The sequence below is a fragment of the Psammomys obesus genome, unplaced genomic scaffold, assembly GCF_907164565.1.
Source record: "Psammomys obesus unplaced genomic scaffold, mPsaObe1.curated_primary_1811, whole genome shotgun sequence".
Classification (NCBI taxonomy): Eukaryota; Metazoa; Chordata; class Mammalia; order Rodentia; family Muridae; genus Psammomys; species Psammomys obesus.
This window is the reverse complement of record NW_026596109.1, coordinates 17,261,627-17,282,674: the sequence shown is the minus strand read 5'-3', so window position 1 is coordinate 17,282,674 and position 21,048 is coordinate 17,261,627. Positions and strand designations below refer to the sequence as shown.

Sequence of the window (21,048 nt, the reverse complement as noted above, 5' to 3'; positions counted from 1 at the left end):
AGAGAGAGAGAGAGAGAGAGAGAGAGAGAGAGAGAGAGAGAGAGAGAAAGAGAATCATGTGGTGCAGATACCTAAAGAGGCCACAGGAGGGCATTCAAATCCATTGGCACTAGAGCTGCAGGCAGTTGAACCCCTAGAAATGGGTATCCTAGCAGGGCTGCAAGGGGACTCCTGAGCTGCCTCTCCAGTCCAAGAGTGATTTCATATGTAAATGTTGGAGTGTTGTTAGAACCAACCACCAAGGTCACCCCATAAAGGCTCAAGAATTGGCTTTAATGCTCGGAAGTGGAGCTGCTGGGACAAACTATCTCACACCCACCATCTTTACCTGGACGTATCCTTATCCTCCGTCTAGAAAGGAAGACATAGCCTGAGCTGACTAGGGATATATCACTGGTTCTCTGAGCATCACCAGCCCAGAGCTTCCATGTGCTAGGGAAATACGTGGTAACGCAGCCAGCCAGACCCATAGCCTGCACTGCAAGGGCTGGCAGAGCCGTCCCTTCCTTCTCTCTCACATGTTGGGTTCTAAGCCCTTTCTAGTCCAACTTCTAAAACCTACATTAAGGCTGATTTCTCTTCTCCGCAGATGTTAGATTCTTTAAACACATAGTTCTAGGTGGCATGGATTTGCTAGGTAAGTCATAGGTTGCCAAAGCCCTTGGCCCTATCCTTTGTACTCCTGACTCTTTTTCAGGGGTTAATCAAACCATTCCACTCAGTGGCAGTTTGGGGGTATAGTACATCGATGACCTTTCAAAACCCACTGGGCTGAGTTAATCCCGAGGGTCAGGCCTATGGTATTCTACTGTCTAGTCTCATGAACAATTAATTAGGTTTCAATAGCTTAATCTACTTCGAGATGAGTTTCCAGTGACTGCCTTCACCTCCCTCTGGTGGTGGAAGCCTCTCCCACACAAGGCTGAACCTGAAGTTCTGTGGATTTAGACGCAGCTCTGAACTCGGCAAGGACAGGGAAGTGCACAGTTCAGTCTTATGGTTTAACTGCTTAGGGAAAGTCTCCCTTAGTCCCAGGTTAGGTTTCCCTGGGCAGATATTCGCTTCGCTGATTCTGAATGATTGCATTTTCGCCACAGTCTAAAGAGCCTCATTAGTAGTGACAACGTACAACCTAAGATGAGAGTGACGGTCCAGTTTTCCTAGGAATTGTTGGGCATTAACTTTGTGCTGGTCCCTGTTTACAGCACCTTTCATATGAACTTATTTACACACTAAGCCAATTGTGAGGCGTTGCTATGATTGTTGCCCCCATTTCTCACAAGGCTCTTTCACCATTTCTCATATGTTATAAACTAGAAAAGCAAATACTTATCTCTCAGATTTATCCACATGACATTTGTATGTCAGCTGAATCTGTAGGGACCTTAATGAGGCCCTGGATGCATTGCAGCAGCTCAATCAGTTCCTTGGAGGAAAGGGAGTTGTGTGTCCTCTGTAGGGCAATCAACAAATCCCATTCCGAACATCTAAACCTGAACTTTGGGGAATTTAACAGTAACAGAGGGGGCAGCTTCCAAATAGGATCACAGAAGAGAAAGAATCTAGGGTGATATCATAAATGTATACACTACAAAAGAGTGGCTGCCTTTGATGGTTTGCCAAGAACTAGGGAACTTCTGAGCATATGGGAAGGGATGGGGAAAATGAAACAAGCTAACCTATCTTACAAAGACACTGAGTTTTACCATGAATGGCCAGAAAATATAGGAATTTCTTGTCTCACTCCAAGACAACTCCTGGTTCACTGGTGCTCATCATCCTCACAACACTGAACTAGGTGAATGTACCTATGAGGGTCTACATCCTTCTGAAAGGTTGTCCAATTGGGCTTAGTGCAAAGGAGGGAAAGCCCTGCTTCATATCAATAGTAATGGAATTGTGAAATTTATTATCATCAAAAGGTAGAACTAGACCGTGAGCGGTGACTTATACCTATAATCTCAGTACTTTACAAGCTGAGGCAGGAGGATATCTGTGAATGTGAGGCTTTCAGGGTTATATAACGAGTTCCTGGCCAACCTACGCCATAGAATCCCCATCACCAAAAACAAGGCAAAATCAACCCAAAAGATACAGACCTGAGCAAGCAAAATAGTCACAAAAATTTAGGTGAACTTACTGAACTACTGGATTGTTGTTGTTGTTGGTTGCTGTTGTTTTGAAAAAGGAGAGGACTGACTCCAGCCAGGCAAGGAGGTAGACCTGTCTCATCTCCAGGTCTGCAGCAGAACACCTGCACTGGTCTCCCTTCCTCTCTGACCTCCATCTCCAAAGGATCACCTAGACCTTCTCCTCCCACCTTCCTTTGCCCCACTCATTACTCTATCCCATCCCCCAACTCCCTCAGGCATACCCTGGAAACATGCTGGCCTAGCAGACCAGGGAAACAGGTAGCCTGACTGCAGAGTCTCACCTCTCCTCCTTTCCTCCAAATCTAATCACCAGGACTCACCCCATCTCTGTAGCAGATCTCATGCAGCATAATTTACCTCCTTCAGCAGTTTAGGTGTATCTTCTCCAACATTCCTACCCATTCATCCTGTTAGCACAGCCCCCAGCTCCAACAGTACTCCCTAGGGGCACAAACCTGTCAGGCAGGCCAGCTTCTGATGTTCCCTTTCTCTTCCCTCCCGCATATCTAAGCCTCTAGTCTCAGCCCCAGTTCTGTAGCAGACTATCTGTTGTGGCCTCTCCTCACTCTCTGCCTCCTTCCTAGGGTATTACGTAGATCCTGGTGGAATATCTTGCTTTCCTTCCTCCTGTGGACCCCTCAAACCCAACTTTTTAGCCCATCCACATTGCTAAGTGTTAAGTGTTAGCTCCCAACACCTAAAACCACATTTTACCCAGAACTCCCGGCCCCCGTAGCCTGCCTATCTATCTATCTATCTATCTATCTATCTATCTATCTATCTATCTATCTATCAGGATTCCAGAAGAATTCCCTACCAGGCAGTTACCATACTCTCCGAAGAACCACATATGACAACAGAAACCAAGAAACAAAACACCCTCCCAACAAAGAAAGACCAGATATCAGTACCTAAGAATTACAGTCTTTCCAAACCCAGATATCTAAACTGCAGTGTGAAAACACAATAACAACCAGGACAATATGTCTCTGTTAGAGCCTAGCAACACCACCACAGTAGTCCCTGAGTATTGCAGCATATCTGAAGCACAAGACAAAGACCTTAAGACAGGCTTTATGAATATGCTGGAGCTCCTTAAATAAGAAATGAATAAATTTTTTAAAGAAATCTACAAAAACACAAACAGTGGAAGGAAATGAATAAAACACTTCAAAAGCTGGAAATGAAAAGAAAATCAACAAAGAAAACTCAAACTGAGTGAAATTTTTTTGGAACTTGAACAAGAACCTCAGAGGCAAGTCTCACCAACAAAATATAAGAGATAAAAAAGAGAATCCCAGACATACAAGACACAATAAAAGAAATGGATATCTACATGTAGAAAAATGCACATAGATCCATACTTATCACCCTGCACAAAACTAAAGTCCAAGTGGATCAAAGACTTCAACATAAAAGCAGACACACTCAATCGGTTAGAAGAAAAAGTGGGGAAGAGCCTAGAACTCATTGGCATAGGAGACAACTTCCTGACCAGAACACCAGCAGTACAGACTCTATATCCTATATAGGCACCAAACCTTTATCTGACAGAGGGCTAACATCCAGAATATGCAAAGAACTCAGGAAGCTGAACAGCAACAAATGAATTAATCTGATTTTAAAATGTGGTACAGAGCTAAACAGAGAATTCTCAATAGAAGAATATCGAATAACAGAGAAACGCTTAAAGAAATGCTCAACATCATTACTCATCAGGGAAATGCAAATCAAAACAACCCTGAGATTTCACCTTATACCAATCAGAATGAATAAGATCAAATATTCAAGTGACAACACATGCTGAAGAGGATGTGGAGAAAGGGGAACCCTCCTCTTTTTCTGGTGAGAATGTAAACTTGTACAACCACTTTGGAAATCAATTTGGTGCTTTCTCAGACAATTAAGAATAGCGCTACCTCAAGATCCAGCTATACCACTCCTAGGTGTATATCCAAAAGATGCTCAAGTACACAACAAGGACATTTGCTCAGCCATGTTATTAGCAGCTTTATTCATAATAGCCAGAATCTGGAAACAACCCAGATGTCCCTCAATTGAAGAATGGATACAGAAATTGTGGTACAGTTATACAATGGAATACTACTCAGCAATTAAAAACAAGGAAATCATGAAATTTGCAGGAAAATGGTGGGAACTAGGAAAGATTATCTTGAGTGAGGTATCCCAGAAGCAGAAGACACACATGGTATATGCTCACTTGTAAGTGGATATTAGACATATAGTATAGGATAAACATACTAAAATCTGTACACCTAAAGAAACTAAGCAAGAAGGAGGACCCTAGGTAAGATGCTCAATCTTCATTCAGAAAGGCAAATGGGATAGTCATCGGAAGAAGGTGACACTAAAGAACAAGGCAGGAGCCCACCACAGAGGGCCTCTGAAAGACTCTACCCAGCAGGGTATTAAAGCAGATGCTGAGACTCACAGCCAAACTTTGGGCAGAGTGCAGGGAATCTTATGAAATTAGGGGGAGATAGAAAGACCTGGAAGGGTCTGGAGCTCCACAAGGAGAACAACAGAACCAAAAAATCTGGGCCCAGGGATCTTTTCTGAGACTGGTTCAGATGGGAGGGGACCTGGAGAGGAACTGGGGGCAGTGGAAGGTAGGAAACTGTAATGAGGATATATTACATGAAAAGAAAATCTATTTTAATTAAAAGAAAGCTTAAAAATGCTTAACAGACATAAATAAAAGCCATGTTACATACCAGCATGTTGGCACCAGGGAGGTTAATAATTTCTAAAGGTGAAATCTCCTAAGATTGCTGGCCAGTCAGTCGAGATGGATTCAGCGAGAGACACTGTCTCAAAAAAAAAAAAAAAATAGGTAAACAGCAATTGAAAAGGACACCTGGTATTACTTCTGGCCTCTGCATTCTTGTGCATACATATGCACCAGAACACACATGCACATGTGCAAACACATCACATTTCCATACACACATACATACACACACATGAAGACACAAATACATACGAAAACTGTTTCCCAGACTAGAGTTCTATTCGAATCTTCATATTAGGGCCTATTGGTGGTACAAAGCATCAGGAAACTACAAATAAACCCTATTTGGTATAATTTTATTAATCATACCCTTACTAACCCTCAGCAGGAAACAGACACGGTGGAGACAACACTGTCTAGACAGCTGCTAAACGGATTAGTAAAGGTGACTTCACACATTTATTCTCTAATGACAATGAAGCACCCATCGCACAAGGATCTTAGTCAGCACTGAGAGTCCCTGGAGTCTGGTTCTGTAATATGTTCTGATTCTAAGGTTAGGAAAAATGCTTCTCAAGAGAAAGGGTCCCATGTCCAGCCAATGAGAGCAGTTCTGAGTAGATGTTCTTTCTATCCTCTGGTTGTCTGTTTCATTTGCTCTGCTTCCCAAATTCTATTTGTATACCTCTGGGATAAAATTCATTCAGTATTTTAAAAAATAAAGCATATCTGCTTAACACAGCTCGAAAGAAACTTCCTTTGTGCTATTTATTTTAGTAGCTGTGAGATCTACTAATGAACACTGAACCGCAGAGATTAAACTGAGGCAACCGCTCCCTACATCAGGTTTTATCCATTAAGCACGTGTGGATGTGCTTTGATGATGTAGGCTTTCCTTGTGCCTGATGGCTAACTGAGTTTGAGACAGTGGCTGTCAGAGGCTAGAAGAGGCATGATCTATGCTAGGGATGTTTTCGGACTCTGACATACCCAGCTTCACAGGGAAGGAGTCATTACTGGATCAGGATCGTGACAGTAGGCGGTTTCTAATGATGAAAACACCTTCTAATTGCTAGCCGAGTTGACAGTGAACCGAGTCCTAGTCTTTACACTCATACACTGCTCCTGTGCGGTGAGCCCACAGATTTTCATTTGTGTGTGTTCCACTGACAACATTCATTCCACTCCTAGCTGTCCCTCCATGGCCTTGCTGACTTTACCACTGGGAGCCATGGAAAGAGACAATAACATCCGTGAAGAGTCAGCTGTCAGGCCTGGCTCACTATCCACGCAATGGACTCCCCATCCTGGACCACTCCAAAACAGTGACTCAGACATGTTCTGGTTACCCATGGAGAAAACACATGTCTAAGCCATTACCCAACCACCGTTGCTCACCTGGGAACTACGACATGGCCATAAATGAATGGAAATTGCAGGCTGAGGTGGAACCCAAGTTTATAATACAGTCCCCTCAAGTAACAACAACAACAATAATAAATAGTACTAGAAACGAGTGGCATGGATTTGTGACTCTTTTAATAAACAGGATACATTTCTCAGAATCCAAACTGTGTCAACCTGTACACCTTAGAAACTACTACAGCTTCAATGTGGGATTTTGGCTATTTTAGTATAGGGATATATCAATATATTAGCCAGATCTGAAACACTGGCAGGCATCACAATGCAGGGCCTTCTGACTTCCTTACAACCTGTGCTTTCTCCAGAAACTGTCTCGCAAAGATCCAGCTTTATTACATTTTCCCATTTGTCCTTTCCTGCCCTTGGTGCTGTCCTGATATCACTGGTAGTACTCCCATCAGCCCACGGGCCACGTCCTCAGCTCTCCTCTGCACTCTAGCTGATGCTTAGTTCAGTACTGTTTCCTAATGGGGCTTCTGCCAGCACGCTGGCAGAAGGAGTTTTGAGCGATATACACGAACACTGAGAGACAGTCCCTACACCGGCTCAGATCCACAGAATGGGGTATCCAGTGGACTGGAGCTGGCCTCTCTGGACACTTTGTAGTAATTTTCATCTCATTTCTTTTTTAATCCTGTTCTTATGATACGCCCAGAATCTCCAAAGTGAATCCACAGACCTGAATCTGCCATCAGTATTGTTTGCTACCCTACAAAAGGCCCCCGTGTATTTTCTTTCCTAACAGCTCTCCTCAGGATCACCTATCAATCAACAAGAACCATAAGGAAATTAGGTTATTAAAGTTAGGTTCAACTTAAAAATAAGAAGTTTATATAGATGTTGTTTGCTCCATGAAAAGACAGATCCGGGGGCTGAGGTACTATCTTCAGAAGTCTGCCTAAATTCCTCAGCTTTGCACACGGCCCTGCCCTGTAACCTCTCACTAGGGAGTTGACACATGATGATCAAAAACTCAGGGCCCGGCCTGCAGAGAAAGACCCCACTCCAAAAGAAAAAGACACGAACAGATGACCTGTCATATATAAAACGCAGTGAATAGCTGTGTGCCCTTGAACAGAAGGTCTAGAAAGATGAGAAAATGTTGTATTGTTCTAGTTCAGGTTAACCAGAATGTCTTTTCTATGTGCAGATATGAAGAAAAAATCAGCACTACAAGAATTAATACAGCCTTAGGCTTATATATCTAGGGTTTACACAGACCCTACCTAGGCCTTCAGCATGGCAATGCTGGTTAACGATGTTATAGAATGAAATACTATAATATTTGCTAGTGATGATAGACAGAAAAAATATTACAGGTTCAAGACCCGCATAGAGCCTCAAGTTAATCTTAAATCAATTTCTGAATCAAAATCCAGAAACTGAATCTTAGAGGAGGAGTATAGTGAGAATTTTGGTTTCTTTAAAAATACAGAAATATGTACAGATTTTTGTATGATTATCTTATATTGTATGTCTAATATCCACTTATAAGTGAGTATACACCATGTGTGTATTTCTGCATCTGGGATAGCTCAAACAGGATGATCTTTTCTAGTTCCCACCATTTCCTTGCAACTTTTATGATTTCCTTGTTTTTAATTGCTGAGTAGTATTCCATTGTGTAAATGTACCACAATTTCTGTATCCATTCCTCAATTGAGGGACTTCTGGGTTGTTTCCAGATTCTGGCTATTACAAATAAAGCTGCTACAAACATGATTGAGCAAATGTCCTTATTGTATACTTGAGAATCTTTTGGATATATGCCTAGGAGGACCCTGGGTAAGATGCTCAATTTTCATTCAGAAAGGCAAAAGGGATAGACAGAGGAAGAAGGTGAAAACAAGGAAGAAGACAGAAGCCCTACCACAGAGGGCCTCTGAAAGAGTCTACCCAACAGGGTATTAAAGTGGATGCTGATACTCATAGCCAAACTTTGGGCAGAGTGCTGGGAATTTTATGAAAGAAGGGGGAGATAGAAAGACCTGGAAGGGTCTGGAGCTCCAAAAGGAGAACAACAGAACTAAAAAATCTTGGCACAGGGCTCTTTTCTGAGACTGATACTCCAACTAAGGACCATTCAGGGAGATAGTCTAGAATCTCTGCACAGAGGTAGCCCATGGCAGCTCAGTCTCCAAATGGCTTCCCTAGTAAGGGGAATAAGGGCTGTCTCTGACAGGAACTCAGTGGCTGGCTCTTTGATCACCTCCCCTTCAAGGGGGAGCAGCCTTACTAGGCCACAGAGGAAGACTATGAAAGACAGCCCTGATGAGATCTGATAGGCTAGGGTCAGATGGAAGTGGACTGGAGAAGGGGCATGGGAAGAAATGAGGGAGGGAGGGCAGAATTGGAAGGGGATGAGGGTGGAGCTACAGCTGGAATACAAAGTGAATAAATCGTAATAAATAAAAAATTATATTAAAAAAACACAGAAATATAATGGGAATATGTTTTTGTTATCCCCTGGGTGTGGGATATGAGGCTGTTTCATATTGTCCACAGAAGCTGACTATGATTTGCCTCATGTTCTGACAGCAGCTTGATTTTGCCATCTGCAGAGTGTATAACATTTGGAATTCTGGGGATTCTTGAGGGTATATAAATGCTAGAGCTCCAAGAAGAGTGATGGCAGCTGCTGCTGCTCTCCTTCTCCTCTTCCTCCTCCTCCTCCTGCTGGTGGTGGTGGTGGTTTCTGGATGCTGTTGGTGCATTTGGTTGCTGTTTGTCACAAAGAGATGAGTGGAAGAAATTGAACATCATGATGGCAAAGATCAAACTTGCCCCAAGGAATTCGACACCCCTAATAAGTGGGAAGTAGTCTGCTAATATCGATGCCCTGTATCCCCTCAAACCTTCTCTCTCTCCTACGTAGGGTTGGGTGGTTAGAAGGATGGAATTAAGGTAGAGAATGCTGGTAGAAAAAGAAACCCACAAAGTAGCCAAAAGCCCAGCTACAGAAGACACACACTCAGCTTTATGCAGACGACTTTCACAGTACAGATGAGTTTATTGCTACTAATCTTCCTAAGCTTGACCACACCTTCCATTTTAGAATACAATAAATAGCTTTCAGAGCACAGAGCAAATGATCCCTATTCTTTAGATTGCTTTAGCCCTGCCCAGTTCTTATGCTAGATGAATGCCATTCTAGTCATGGTGTGAGACACTATCACAGCCATAGCTGCCACCTTAGAGAACTAACGGGACACTCAGAGAATGGAGCTGGTATTGACCTAGCCCTGCTGGATGGCAGCTTTGTATCCTGTGAATCTCGGTTGTGTGTGTGTGTGTGTGTGTGTTGGAAACTTGATGAAATGGAAACTTTCTTTTCAATGTAAGGAAAGAAGTAATTTGAAAAGATAGATTGCCAGCACTTTGAGAAACCCAAGCAAGCCACCTCAAGTATGTATTCTATTCATCAGTACAATAATTTGTTATCTTACTCAACCCTCATATCCCCCTTATAATCTGTATTAGGGTTCATTAGAGAAACAAAGTGGACAGAGTAAATATGAATTTTAAAGGGATTTATTATGCTACCACACAAGATGTAGTCTGAGTAGTCAAACAATGGTCGTCTCACACTGAAAAACCAATAGCCTTATAATTAATCAGTCCACCAGATTGATTATCACAGCAGTTTCAAGCTTGTGCTGAAAGCCCGAAGGAGTCCTGGAGAGCCATTGGTCTTCAGCCGAGGGATGCCTAAAATAGCTGGCTTAAACCCCAGGCAAGCAACAGGGCAGATGAACTCAAGAGTGATAACAAAGGCCAAGCAAGCAAAAGGCTCTTCTACCCCCACTCAAGCACTGTCATTGCTGTCCATTGCCTGTAGTGTAGGTGCTGAATCTGCTTCCCTTACTAGACTCAGTGTCCACACGTTATTAAGTTAGCAATCTCCTTGCAGCCCAGCCTGCTGTAACTCTTGCCTACCTTTAGCATTTGTCATCCTTGTTTAGCTATTTCCCCAAAGATCTAGAAAATTCCTTTTTCTCTCTCTACACAAGAAGATTCTTATCCTGTCTTCTTACTTCCTCAGCAAAGAATCTCCTAAAGACTTTTAGAAGTTCTTACCAGTGACTACAATTTCACATAAAACACTCTTGTGATAGACATTGCATAATTCATCAGTTTTCTATTCATCTTACGAGAACTATAAGCAGCAGCATGTGGCATGGATCCTCACTCCAAAACAAAAGTAGCTACTACACAAATAAGTGTTTTCAGTGAGAGATATATATCTTGACTATGTCCTTTCCCTTTTGTTTTAGTTCAAATGAACTTAATGATTAGAGACACAAATATGCCACAATTTTCTTTTTCTATTATTTTAATTTATTAAACCCCAAATCATATAAAACATTACCATATAATTGTATCTGCCCATTTTCATGTGTGTTTATTGATTAAAAAAAAAACTAAACTTAGTGAATTATCCACTATTATATCCTATAACTGATGATGAGGATGGGGATAATGATGGTGATTGTAGTAACTAGAAGTTGAAGCAGCAAACTGACTCTGAGTAGGTGGATCCAGGGTACAGACAGTTCAGAATTCCACCTTCCTGTTTTTAGCTCTTCCTTTGTGGTGGCTGAGGGTCATTTCCAGCTCTAAGTTAGCCTCATCTAACAGCTACTGAACCCAGTGAGAGAAGGGCAGCCATTTTCCTAATTCTTTTTTTCCTTTTTAGTATTGTTATTATTGTTATTATTCTTCGCTACAATTTATTCACTTTGTATTCTGGATGTAGTCCTCTCCCTCATCTCCTCCCAGTCCCACCCTTCCTCCCTCTTCTCCTCCTATGTCCCTCCCCTAGCCCACTGATAGGGGAGGTCCTTCTCCCATACTATCTGATCCTAGCCTATCAGGTATCATCAGGACTGTCTGGATCCGATTTTTCAGTGGCCTAGTAAGGCTACCTCACCATGGGGAGGTGATCGAATAGCAGGCAAACGAGTTCATGCCAGTGAATGCCACTTCTCCCCTTACTAGGGAACCCTCCCAAGGTAACTGAGTTGCCCATGGTCTGCATCTGAGCAGAGAGTCTAAGTCCTCTCCATGCATGATCCTTGGTTGACTCATCAGTCTCTGCGGGACCTCTGGCCTAAGAAGTTTTGTCTGTTAGTCTCCTTGTAGAGTTCCTTTCCCTCCAGGTTCTTCTATCTTCCCCTTCTTCCATAAGATTGCCTGCACTCTGCCCAAAGTTTGGCTATGAGTCTCAGCATGTGCTTTGATATCCTGATGGGTAGAGTCTTTCTGAGGCCCTCTGTAGAAGGCTCCTGTCCTGTTTCCTGCCTTCTCCTACTTCCAATGTTTATCCTGTTTGCCCTTCTGAATGAGGATTAAGCATCTTCCCTAGGATCTTCCTTCTTGTTTAGCTTCTTGAAGACTATAAAGTTTTAGTATGTTTATCCTATATTATATGTCTGATATCCACTTCTAAGTGAGTATATAACATATGTGTCTTTCTGCTTCTGGGTTAACCTCTCTCAGAATAATCTTTTCTAGTGCCATCATGTTTTCTTTGTTTTAATGGCTGAGTAGGTTTCCATTGTGTAAATGTACCACAACTTCTGTATCCATTCTTCAGTTGAGGGACACCTAGGTTGTTTCAATATTCTGGCTATTATAAATAAAACTTCTATGAACATGGTTGAGCAAATGTCTTTGTTGTATGGTTGAGCATCTTTCAGATATATACTCAGGAGTGGTATAGCTGGATCTTGAGGTAGCACTATTCCTAATTTTCTGAAAAAGCACCAGATTGATTTCCATAGTGGTTGTACAGGTTACATTCCCACCAGTAATGGAGGAGGGTTCCTCTTTCTCCACAACCTCTCTAGCATGCATCATCCCTTGAGTTTTTGATCTTAGCCATTCTGATGGATTTAAGATATAATTCAGGGCTGTTTTGATTTGCATTTCCCAGATAACTAAAGATGTTGAGTATTTAAGTATTTCTCTGACACTTGATAATCCTCTGTTGGGAAATCCCTGTTTAGTTCTGTACCCCATTTTTAATTGGATTATTTGGTTTGTTGGTGTTTAACTTCTTGAATTCTTTATACATGAAGTCCTAGTTAGAGCAATAAGACAACTAAAGGAGATCAGAGAAATACAATTTGGAAAGAAAGAAGTCAAAGTATCACTATTCACAAAAAATATGATAATATACATGAGTGACCCAAAAAATTTTACCAGAGAACTCCTCAGCAAAGTGGCTGGATACAAAATTAACTAAAAAAAATCTGAAGCCCTCCTGTATACAAAAGGTAAATAGGCTGAGGAAAAAAATAGGGAAAGAACATCCTTCACCATAGCCACAAATAACATAAAGTACCTTGGTGTGTCTCTAACCAAGCAAGTGGAAGACCTGTATAAAAAAAACTTCAAGTCTCTGAAGAAAAAATTGAAGAAGATATTAGAAGATGGAAAGATCTCCCATGGTCATGCATCAGTAGGATTAACATAGTAAAAATGGCCATCCTACCAAAAGCAGTCTACAGACTCAATGCAATTCCCATCAAAATACCAACACAATTCTTTATGGACCTTGAAAGAAAAAATAGAAAAACAAAAACCCAGAATAGCTAAAACAATCCTCTACAATACAAGATCTTCTAGAGGTATCTCCATCCCTAATCTCAAGCTGTACTATAGAGCAACAATAATAAAAACAGCATGGTACTGGCATAGAAACAGACCGATGCATCAATGGAATAAAACTGAAGATCCAGAAATTAACTCACACACCTATGAACACTTGATTTTTTTTTTTTTACAAAGAAGCCAAAACCATAAAATGGCAAAAAGAGCATCTTCAGCAAATGGTGTTGATCTAACTGGATGTCTGTAAGTAGAAAAATGCAAATAGATTAATATTTATCACCATGCATAAAACCAAGTGGATCAAAGATCTCAACATAAAATCAGACACACTGAATCTGTTAGAAGAAAAACAGGGGAAAAGCCTTTAACTCATTGGCACAGGAGACAGCTCCCTGAACAGAGCACCAACAGCACAGGCTCTCAGATCAACAATCAATAATTGGGACCTCATGAAACTGAAAAGCTCCTGTGAAGTAAATGACACTGTCAATAGAACAAAAAGACAGCCTACAAACTGGGAAAAGATCTTCACCAACCCTACATCTGACAGAGGGCTAATATCCAGACTATATAAAGAACACTTTCCTAATTCTAAGGAGAAATCCAGGATGTGATTTGATTAGCCCATTTAATCATTCTTGAACAATTTACTTTGACCAGCCATTTATTACCTGTGGCTATCCAGGTTATAGTCACTATTTTGGTTTTTTAGCTTGGGTTTGTGATGGGGCCTCATATAACACAAGGATTGGCCTGGAACTAAGTTACTTAGGATGTTTTTGAACTTCTAATCATCCTGTCTTGAGTGCTAGGATAACAGGCCTGTACCACTGTGCCCAGTTCACTTGATGCGAGGGATCAGACTCAGGGCTTCCTGCATGATGGGAGTACAGTCCCCCAGCTGAGCTGATTTCATGGGGTTTTGCTCTTTCTTTTATTTTACTATTATAAACAATGCAGCAAGAAAAGATAACTAATAACTTTGGCGATATATGGTAATAAGTGCTCTATAATGACAATGGGACAGTACGGATAATAACTGTCAAAAATATTTCAGAACACCCTTTTGGAATAGTAGAGAAAGGATCATGAATTCCAATCAGCTTTAAAACACTTGGGATGGGAGCCAAGATGGCGACTAGCACACACAGTTTCCGAGCTGTGGAAGAGATAAAGTTCTGAGTTGATGAGTAGAAGAACTTCTGAAGCCAGGGAAACAACGGAGAGACTCTCTAAACAACAGGGAACATCGCAGGAGGTGAAAACCTTGGGGTCACCCAGGGACTTGTTTGGGGAAGGTGAGAAACGATCCTTTGATCTCTCAGCACTCCCCTCCCCCAGACCTCCCTCCTCCTCAGCACAGCGGACTCGCCTTTCTCAGCGCAGACCTAACTGCCTGGGGCCTGCAGCCACTGAGGCGGAGCCCCAAGCCCTTTATCGGCAAAGGCCAGCAGTACTGTGTCTCGGAGCCCCAGATTCGCGCGCGGCGGCTGTACCATCCTCCCAGGGCCCGAGTCTGCTAGACGCCATACTAGCTCCGCAGGAGCGCCATCACTGACGGTACGGCCCGCCCAATCCCACAGTGACAGAGAATACGCTATATACTCACCAAAACCAGACAGAAACGCCATACAAGCTAGACACACCAAGCGCTGGGCCTCCGAAGCTTGGAGAGCACAGTGAAGAGACCCCAGGACTTCCCAGAAAGCATCTGGACTAGCAACCCAGTCTCCAGTTACAGCGGGACTTTCTAACCTGGCGGCGGAGCAGCACTGAGCTGGCGGGGCACATCAGCCCTCCAGTTTAAGACTAACCGGGGCCAAACCAGAGAACAGAAAGGCTGGTTACCCCGATTCCCACTGACGTGACCACCCTGAAATCTCCAGCTGCAGCAAGACCTCATAACCTGGCAGTGACAGCAGCACGGAACTGGCGGAGCACATCAAAGAAGCAGGGCCAAACCAGAGAGCAGAGAGCCCAGATACCCCATTCTCTGCCAAGTGACCTACCTGTGAGTGAACCCTTGAGAATCTGCAGCTCCACTGATCCTGGGTCCTGCTAAAACAGAAGCCAGGCATCGAACCCCCTCCCACCCATATACCCACTTTGGGAAACAGAGGGGTATTTGGAACATTGAAGTTCCTGCTCTGTGGGTCTAATTGAGGAGTTAAGGCAGTTAATGCCAGAAATCGCGCTGCGATCATCACTAGCGCCTGTGACATATACATTGCAGAGCCCCTCCCACACACTCAAGGGTTCAACATTAGCCATCACTCTGTCCCTCGAGACACACGCCCATACCCACTTACACACACACACACACACACACATAAACACACGCACGCACGCACGCTTGCATTTGCCTCTGTTTGCGCCTGCGTACTTTCCTCCCACAGGTACAGCTAGTCCTCAGCATACGCTAAGGACACGGGACCTCTCTCAACTTCCTGAAGAATTCTCCAGACTCGAGAGAGAGACAGTACCAGTCTGATCGGCAGAATCCAAAAACAAACAGGGAAGGTCTCAGATAAGCCAATGGCCAGGGGTAGGCGAAAGAACACTTCCAACATAAATCAGGACATCATGACTTCACCAGCAAACCCCAAAATCGATGGATACTCCAATTCATCAGAAGCACAGGAAAATGACCTTAAAGCCATGCTTGCTCAATTATTTGAGGCTCATAAGGAGGAAATGAACAAATCTTTCAAAGAGTTGGCCAGTCAATTGGAGGTAAAGAAAGAAGAAATAGACAAAACCCTTAAAGAAACACAGGCAAACATAGCCAAACAAATAGAGGCACAAGTAGAGAAAAAATTAGTGGCATACAAAAAGGAAATGAACAAAGAAATAGAGTCCATCGTAGAGAGACAGGAATCCAAATTCAAACACATAAAAGAAATGGTGCAAGGCATGAAAACAGAATTAGAATCAATAAAGAAAACACAAAATGAGAAAACTCTTGAGCTGGAGAACTTGGAGAAAAGATCAGGAACCACAAAAGTAAGCATCACCAACAGAATACAAGAGATGGAAGAGAGAATCTCTGGAGCTGAAGACACACTTGCAGAAATTGATACTTCTCTCAAAGAAAAAGTAAAATCAGAAAAATTCCAATCACAAAATATCCAAGAAATCAAGGATGCTATGAAAAGACAAAATCTAAGAATAATAGGAATTGATGAAAAAGAAGACTCCAGGCTCCAAGGTCCAGAAAATATTTTCAAGAAAATCATAGAAGAAAATTTTCCCAACTTAAAGAAAGAGATGTCCATAAATATACAAGAGGCCTACAGAACACCAAATAGACTAGACCAGAAAAGAAACACATCACGTCACATCATAGTCAAAACACTAAATCTACAGAACAAAGAAAAGATATTAAAAGCAGCAAGGGAAAAAGGCCAAGTAACATATGAAGGTAGACCTATCAGAATCACACCAGACTTCTCATCAGAAACTATGAAAGCCAGAAGGGCCTGGGCAAGCATCATGGAGACTCTAAGAGATCACAAATGTCAACCGAGACTACTATACCCTGCAAAGCTTTCAATCAACATAGATGGAGAAAACAAAATATTCCATGACAAAACTAAATTTACGCAATATCTATACAGCAAACCAACCCTACAGAAGATACTAGAAGGAAAACTCCAATCCACCGAAAACGAATTCACCCAAGAAAACAGGGCATACAGATAATGTCCCAACAAAAATGAAAAGAAAACAAGCAATGAAACAAGGTAAGATCATCGACTCCATTACAAAAGGAACTAACATGCATTGGTCAATATTATCTATCAATATTAATGGACTCAACTCACCAATAAAAAGACACAGGCTAACAGAATGGTTACGGAAACAGGACCCAACATTCTGTTGCATCCAAGAAACACACCTATGCAACAAAGATAAACACTACCTCAGAGTAAAGGGCTGGAAAAATGTTTTTCAAGCAAATGGTTCCAGAAAACAAGCTGGAGTAGCCATCCTAATATCTAATAAAATAGACTTTCAACCCAAGTTAATCAAAAAAGATAAGGAGGGCCACTATATTCTCATCAAAGGAAAAATCCAACAAGAGGACATCACAATTTTGAATATCTATGCCCCAAATACAAGAGCACCTACATTTGTAAATGAAACAATATTAAAGCTTAAATCATACATTGATCCTAATACCTTAATAGTGGGAGACTTCAACACCCCACTCTCATCAAGGGACAGATCAACCAGACAGACACCAAATAGGGAAATAAAAGCACTCACAGAATCCCTAAATCAAATGGACCTAATAGATGTCTACAGATCTTTTCACCCAAACTCAAAAGAGTACACCTTCTTTTCAGCACCACATGGAACCTTCTCCAAAATAGACCATATAGTTGGTCACAAAGCAAGCCTCAACAGATACAAAAGGATTGAAATAATCCCTTGTATACTATCTGACCACCATGGACTAAAGCTGGACATCAACAACAACAGAAACAACAAAAAGCCGACACGCACATGGAAACTGAACAACTTACTACTCAATGACAGCTGGGTCAAGGAAGAAATAAAGAAAGAAATTAAAGACTTTCTAGAATTCAATGAAAATGAAGGCACAACATACCCAAATTTATGGGACACATTGAAAGCAGTGCTCAGAGGAAAATTTATAGCACTAAGTGCCTACAAGAAGAAATCCGTAACATCACATACAAACAACTTAATGGCCCAACTGAAAAACCTAGAAAAAAAAGAAGCAGATACACCCAAGAGGAGCAGACGGCTGGAAATAATCAAACTAAGGGCAGAAATCAATCAATTAGAAACAAATAAAATTATCCAAAGAATCAATGAAACAAAAAGCTGGTTCTTTGAGAAAATCAACAAACCCTTAGCCAAACTAACTAAAAAGCAGAGAGAAACCATACAAATCAGCAAAATCAGAAAGGAAAATGGGGACATAACTACAGACACTGAGGAAATCCAAACGATTATTAGGTCATACTACAAAAGCCTATATGGCACAAAATTTGAAAATCTAAATGAAATGGATAACTTTCTTGACAGATTCCATCTACCAAAATTAAGTCAAGATCAGGTAGAAAGACCGAATAGTCCTATATCTCCCAAGGAAATTGAAGCAGTCATTAACAGTCTCCCCTCCAAAAAAAGCCCTGGACCAGATGGCTTCAGCGCAGAATTCTACAAGACCTTCAAAGAAGTACTAACACCAATTCTCCTCAAACTATTCCATAAAATAGAAACAGAAGGAACACTACCAAACTCATTCTATGAAGCCACAGTCACTTTGATACCTAAACCACACAAAGATCCAACAAAAAAAGAGAACTTCAGACCTATCTCTCTTATGAACATTGATGCAAAAATACTCAATAAAATACTTGCAAACCGAATCCAAGAACACATCAAAGATATCATCCACCATGACCAAGTGGGCTTCATCCCAGGAATGCAAGGGTGGTTCAACATACGGAAATCCATCAATGTAATCCACCACATAAACAAAATGAAGGAGAAAAACCACATGATCATCTCCTTAGATGCTGAAAAAGCATTTGACAAAGTCCAACACCCATTTATGTTTAAAGTCTTGGAGAGATCAGGGATACAAGGCACATACCTAAAGATAGTAAAGGCAATATACAGCAAGCCTATAGCCAACATCAAACTCAATGGAGAAAAACTTAAATCAATCCCACTGAAATCAGGGACAAGACAAGGATGTCCACTCTCTCCATATCTCTTTAACATTGTACTTGAAGTCCTAGCCAGAGCAATAAGACAACTAAAGGAGATCAAGGGGATACAAATCGGAAAGGAAGAGGTCAAAGTGTCACTATTTGCAGATGATATGATAGTATACATGAGCGACCCCAAAGATTCAACCAGAGAACTTCTTCAGCTGATAAACACCTTCAGCAAAGTGGCAGGATACAAAATCAACTCAAAAAAATCAGAAGCCCTCTTGTATACCAAAGACAAAAAGGCTGAGAAAGAAATTAGGGAAACAACACCCTTCACAATAGCCACTAATAACATAAAGTACCTTGGTGTGACTCTAACCAAGCAAGTGAAAGACCTGTTTGAGAAAAACTTCAAGTCTTTGAAGAAAGAAATTGAAGAAGATCTCAGAAGATGGAAAGATCTCCCGTGCTCATGGATTGGTAGGATTAACATTGTGAAAATGGCCATCCTGCCAAAAGCAATCTACAGATTCAATGCAATTCCCATCAAAATACCAACTCAATTCTTTACAGACCTTGAAAAAAAGATTCTCAGCTTCATATGGAGAAACAAAAAACCCAGAATCTCCAAAACGATCCTGTACAACAACAGATCATCTGGAGGTATCTCCATTCCCGATCTCAAGCTGTACTACAGGGCAACAGTAATAAAAACTGCATGGTATTGGCATAGAAACAGAAAGGAGGATCAATGGAATCACATAGAAGACCCAGAAATAAACCCACACACCTATGAATACTCAATATTTGACAAAGAAGCCAAATCCATTCAATGGAAAAAAGACAGCATCTTCAACAAATGGTGCTGGACCAACTGGATGTCTACATGCAAAAAAATGAAAATAGATCCATATTTATCATCCTGCACAAAACTAAAGTCCAAGTGGATCAAGGACCTCAACATAAAACCAGATACTCTAAATCAGCTGGAAAAAAAAGTGGGAAACAGCCTAGAACTCATTGGCACAGGAGACAACTTCCTGAACAGAACACCAACAGCACAGGCTCTAAGAGCAACAATCAATAAATGGGACCTCATGAAACTGAAAAGCTTCTGTAAAGCAAAAGACACTGTCATCAAAACAAATAGACAGCCTACAGATTGGGAAAGAATCTTCACCAACCCTTTATCTGACAGAGGGCTAATATCCAGTATATATAAAGAACTAAAGAAGCTGAAAAGCAGCAAACCAAGTAATCCACTTAAAAAATGGGGAACAGAGCTAAACAGAGAATTCTCGAAAGAGGAACATCGAATGGCAGAGAAACACTTAAAGAAATGCTCAACCTCATTAGCCATTAGGGAAATGCAAATCAAAACGACCCTGAGATTTCACCTTATACCCATCAGAATGGCCAAGATGAAAAACTCAAGTGATAGCACATGCTGGAGAGGTTGTGGAGAAAAGGGAACCCTCCTCCATTGCTGGTGGGAATGTAAACTGGTTCAACCACTCTGGAAGTCAATCTGGCGCTTTCTCAGACAACTAGGAGTAGTGCTACCTCAAGACCCAGCTATACCACTCCTAGGTATATACCCAAAATTTGCTCAAGTACACAACAAGGACATTTGTTCAACCATGTTCGTAGCAGCTTTATTTGTAATAGCCAGAATTTGGAAACAACCCAGATGTCCATCAACGGAGGAATGGATACAGAAATTGTGGTATTTTTACACAATGGAATACTACTCAGCAATCAAAAAGGAGGAAATCATGAAATTTGCAGGCAAGTGGTGGGATCTAGAAAAGATCATTCTGAGTGAAGTATCCCAGAAGGAGAAAGACAAACTTGGTATATACTCGCTTATATAGACCTATAAGACATGATAAACATAATGAAATCTACACACCTAAAGAAGATAATCAAGAAAGTGGACACAGGCGAAGGTGATTAATCTCATTTAGAAAGACAAATGGGATGTGCATTGAACTTATGACAGGAGTCTATCACAAAAGGCATCTGAAAGACTCTATCTAGCAGTGTTTCAAAGCAGACACTAAGACTCATAACCAAACCCTCGGCAGAGTGCAGGGAATCATATGAAAGAAGGGAAGTTAGTATGATATGGAAAGGATAGGAGCTCTACAAGGACCGAATATATCTGGGCACAGGGTCTTTTCTGAGACTGACACTCAACCAAGGACCATCTATGGATATAACCTAGAACTTCTGCTCGGATGTGGCCTGTGGTAGCTCAGTAACCAAGTAGTTTTCCAAAGTAAGGGGAACACGGACTATTTCTAACAGGATCTCAAGGGCAGGCTGTTTGACACCCCCCCCCCCAGGGGAGGAGCAGTCTGTTAGGCCACAGAGGAGGACTTTGCAGCCAGCCCTGAAGATACCT

At 41.6% G+C, this 21,048-nt stretch overlaps 1 long non-coding RNA gene across 3 annotated transcripts in view; it reads right to left on the bottom strand.

The window, feature by feature from the left end:
• LOC129692454 (uncharacterized) overlaps positions 1 to 21,048 on the bottom strand; it is a 102,975-nt gene that overhangs the window by 35,507 nt on the left and 46,420 nt on the right. For all 3 annotated transcript variants that reach the window (XR_008722705.1, XR_008722704.1, XR_008722703.1), the window contains exon 2: positions 4,889 to 4,981. This is a non-coding gene — a long non-coding RNA (uncharacterized LOC129692454). The remainder of the gene's footprint in view (positions 1 to 4,888; positions 4,982 to 21,048) is intronic.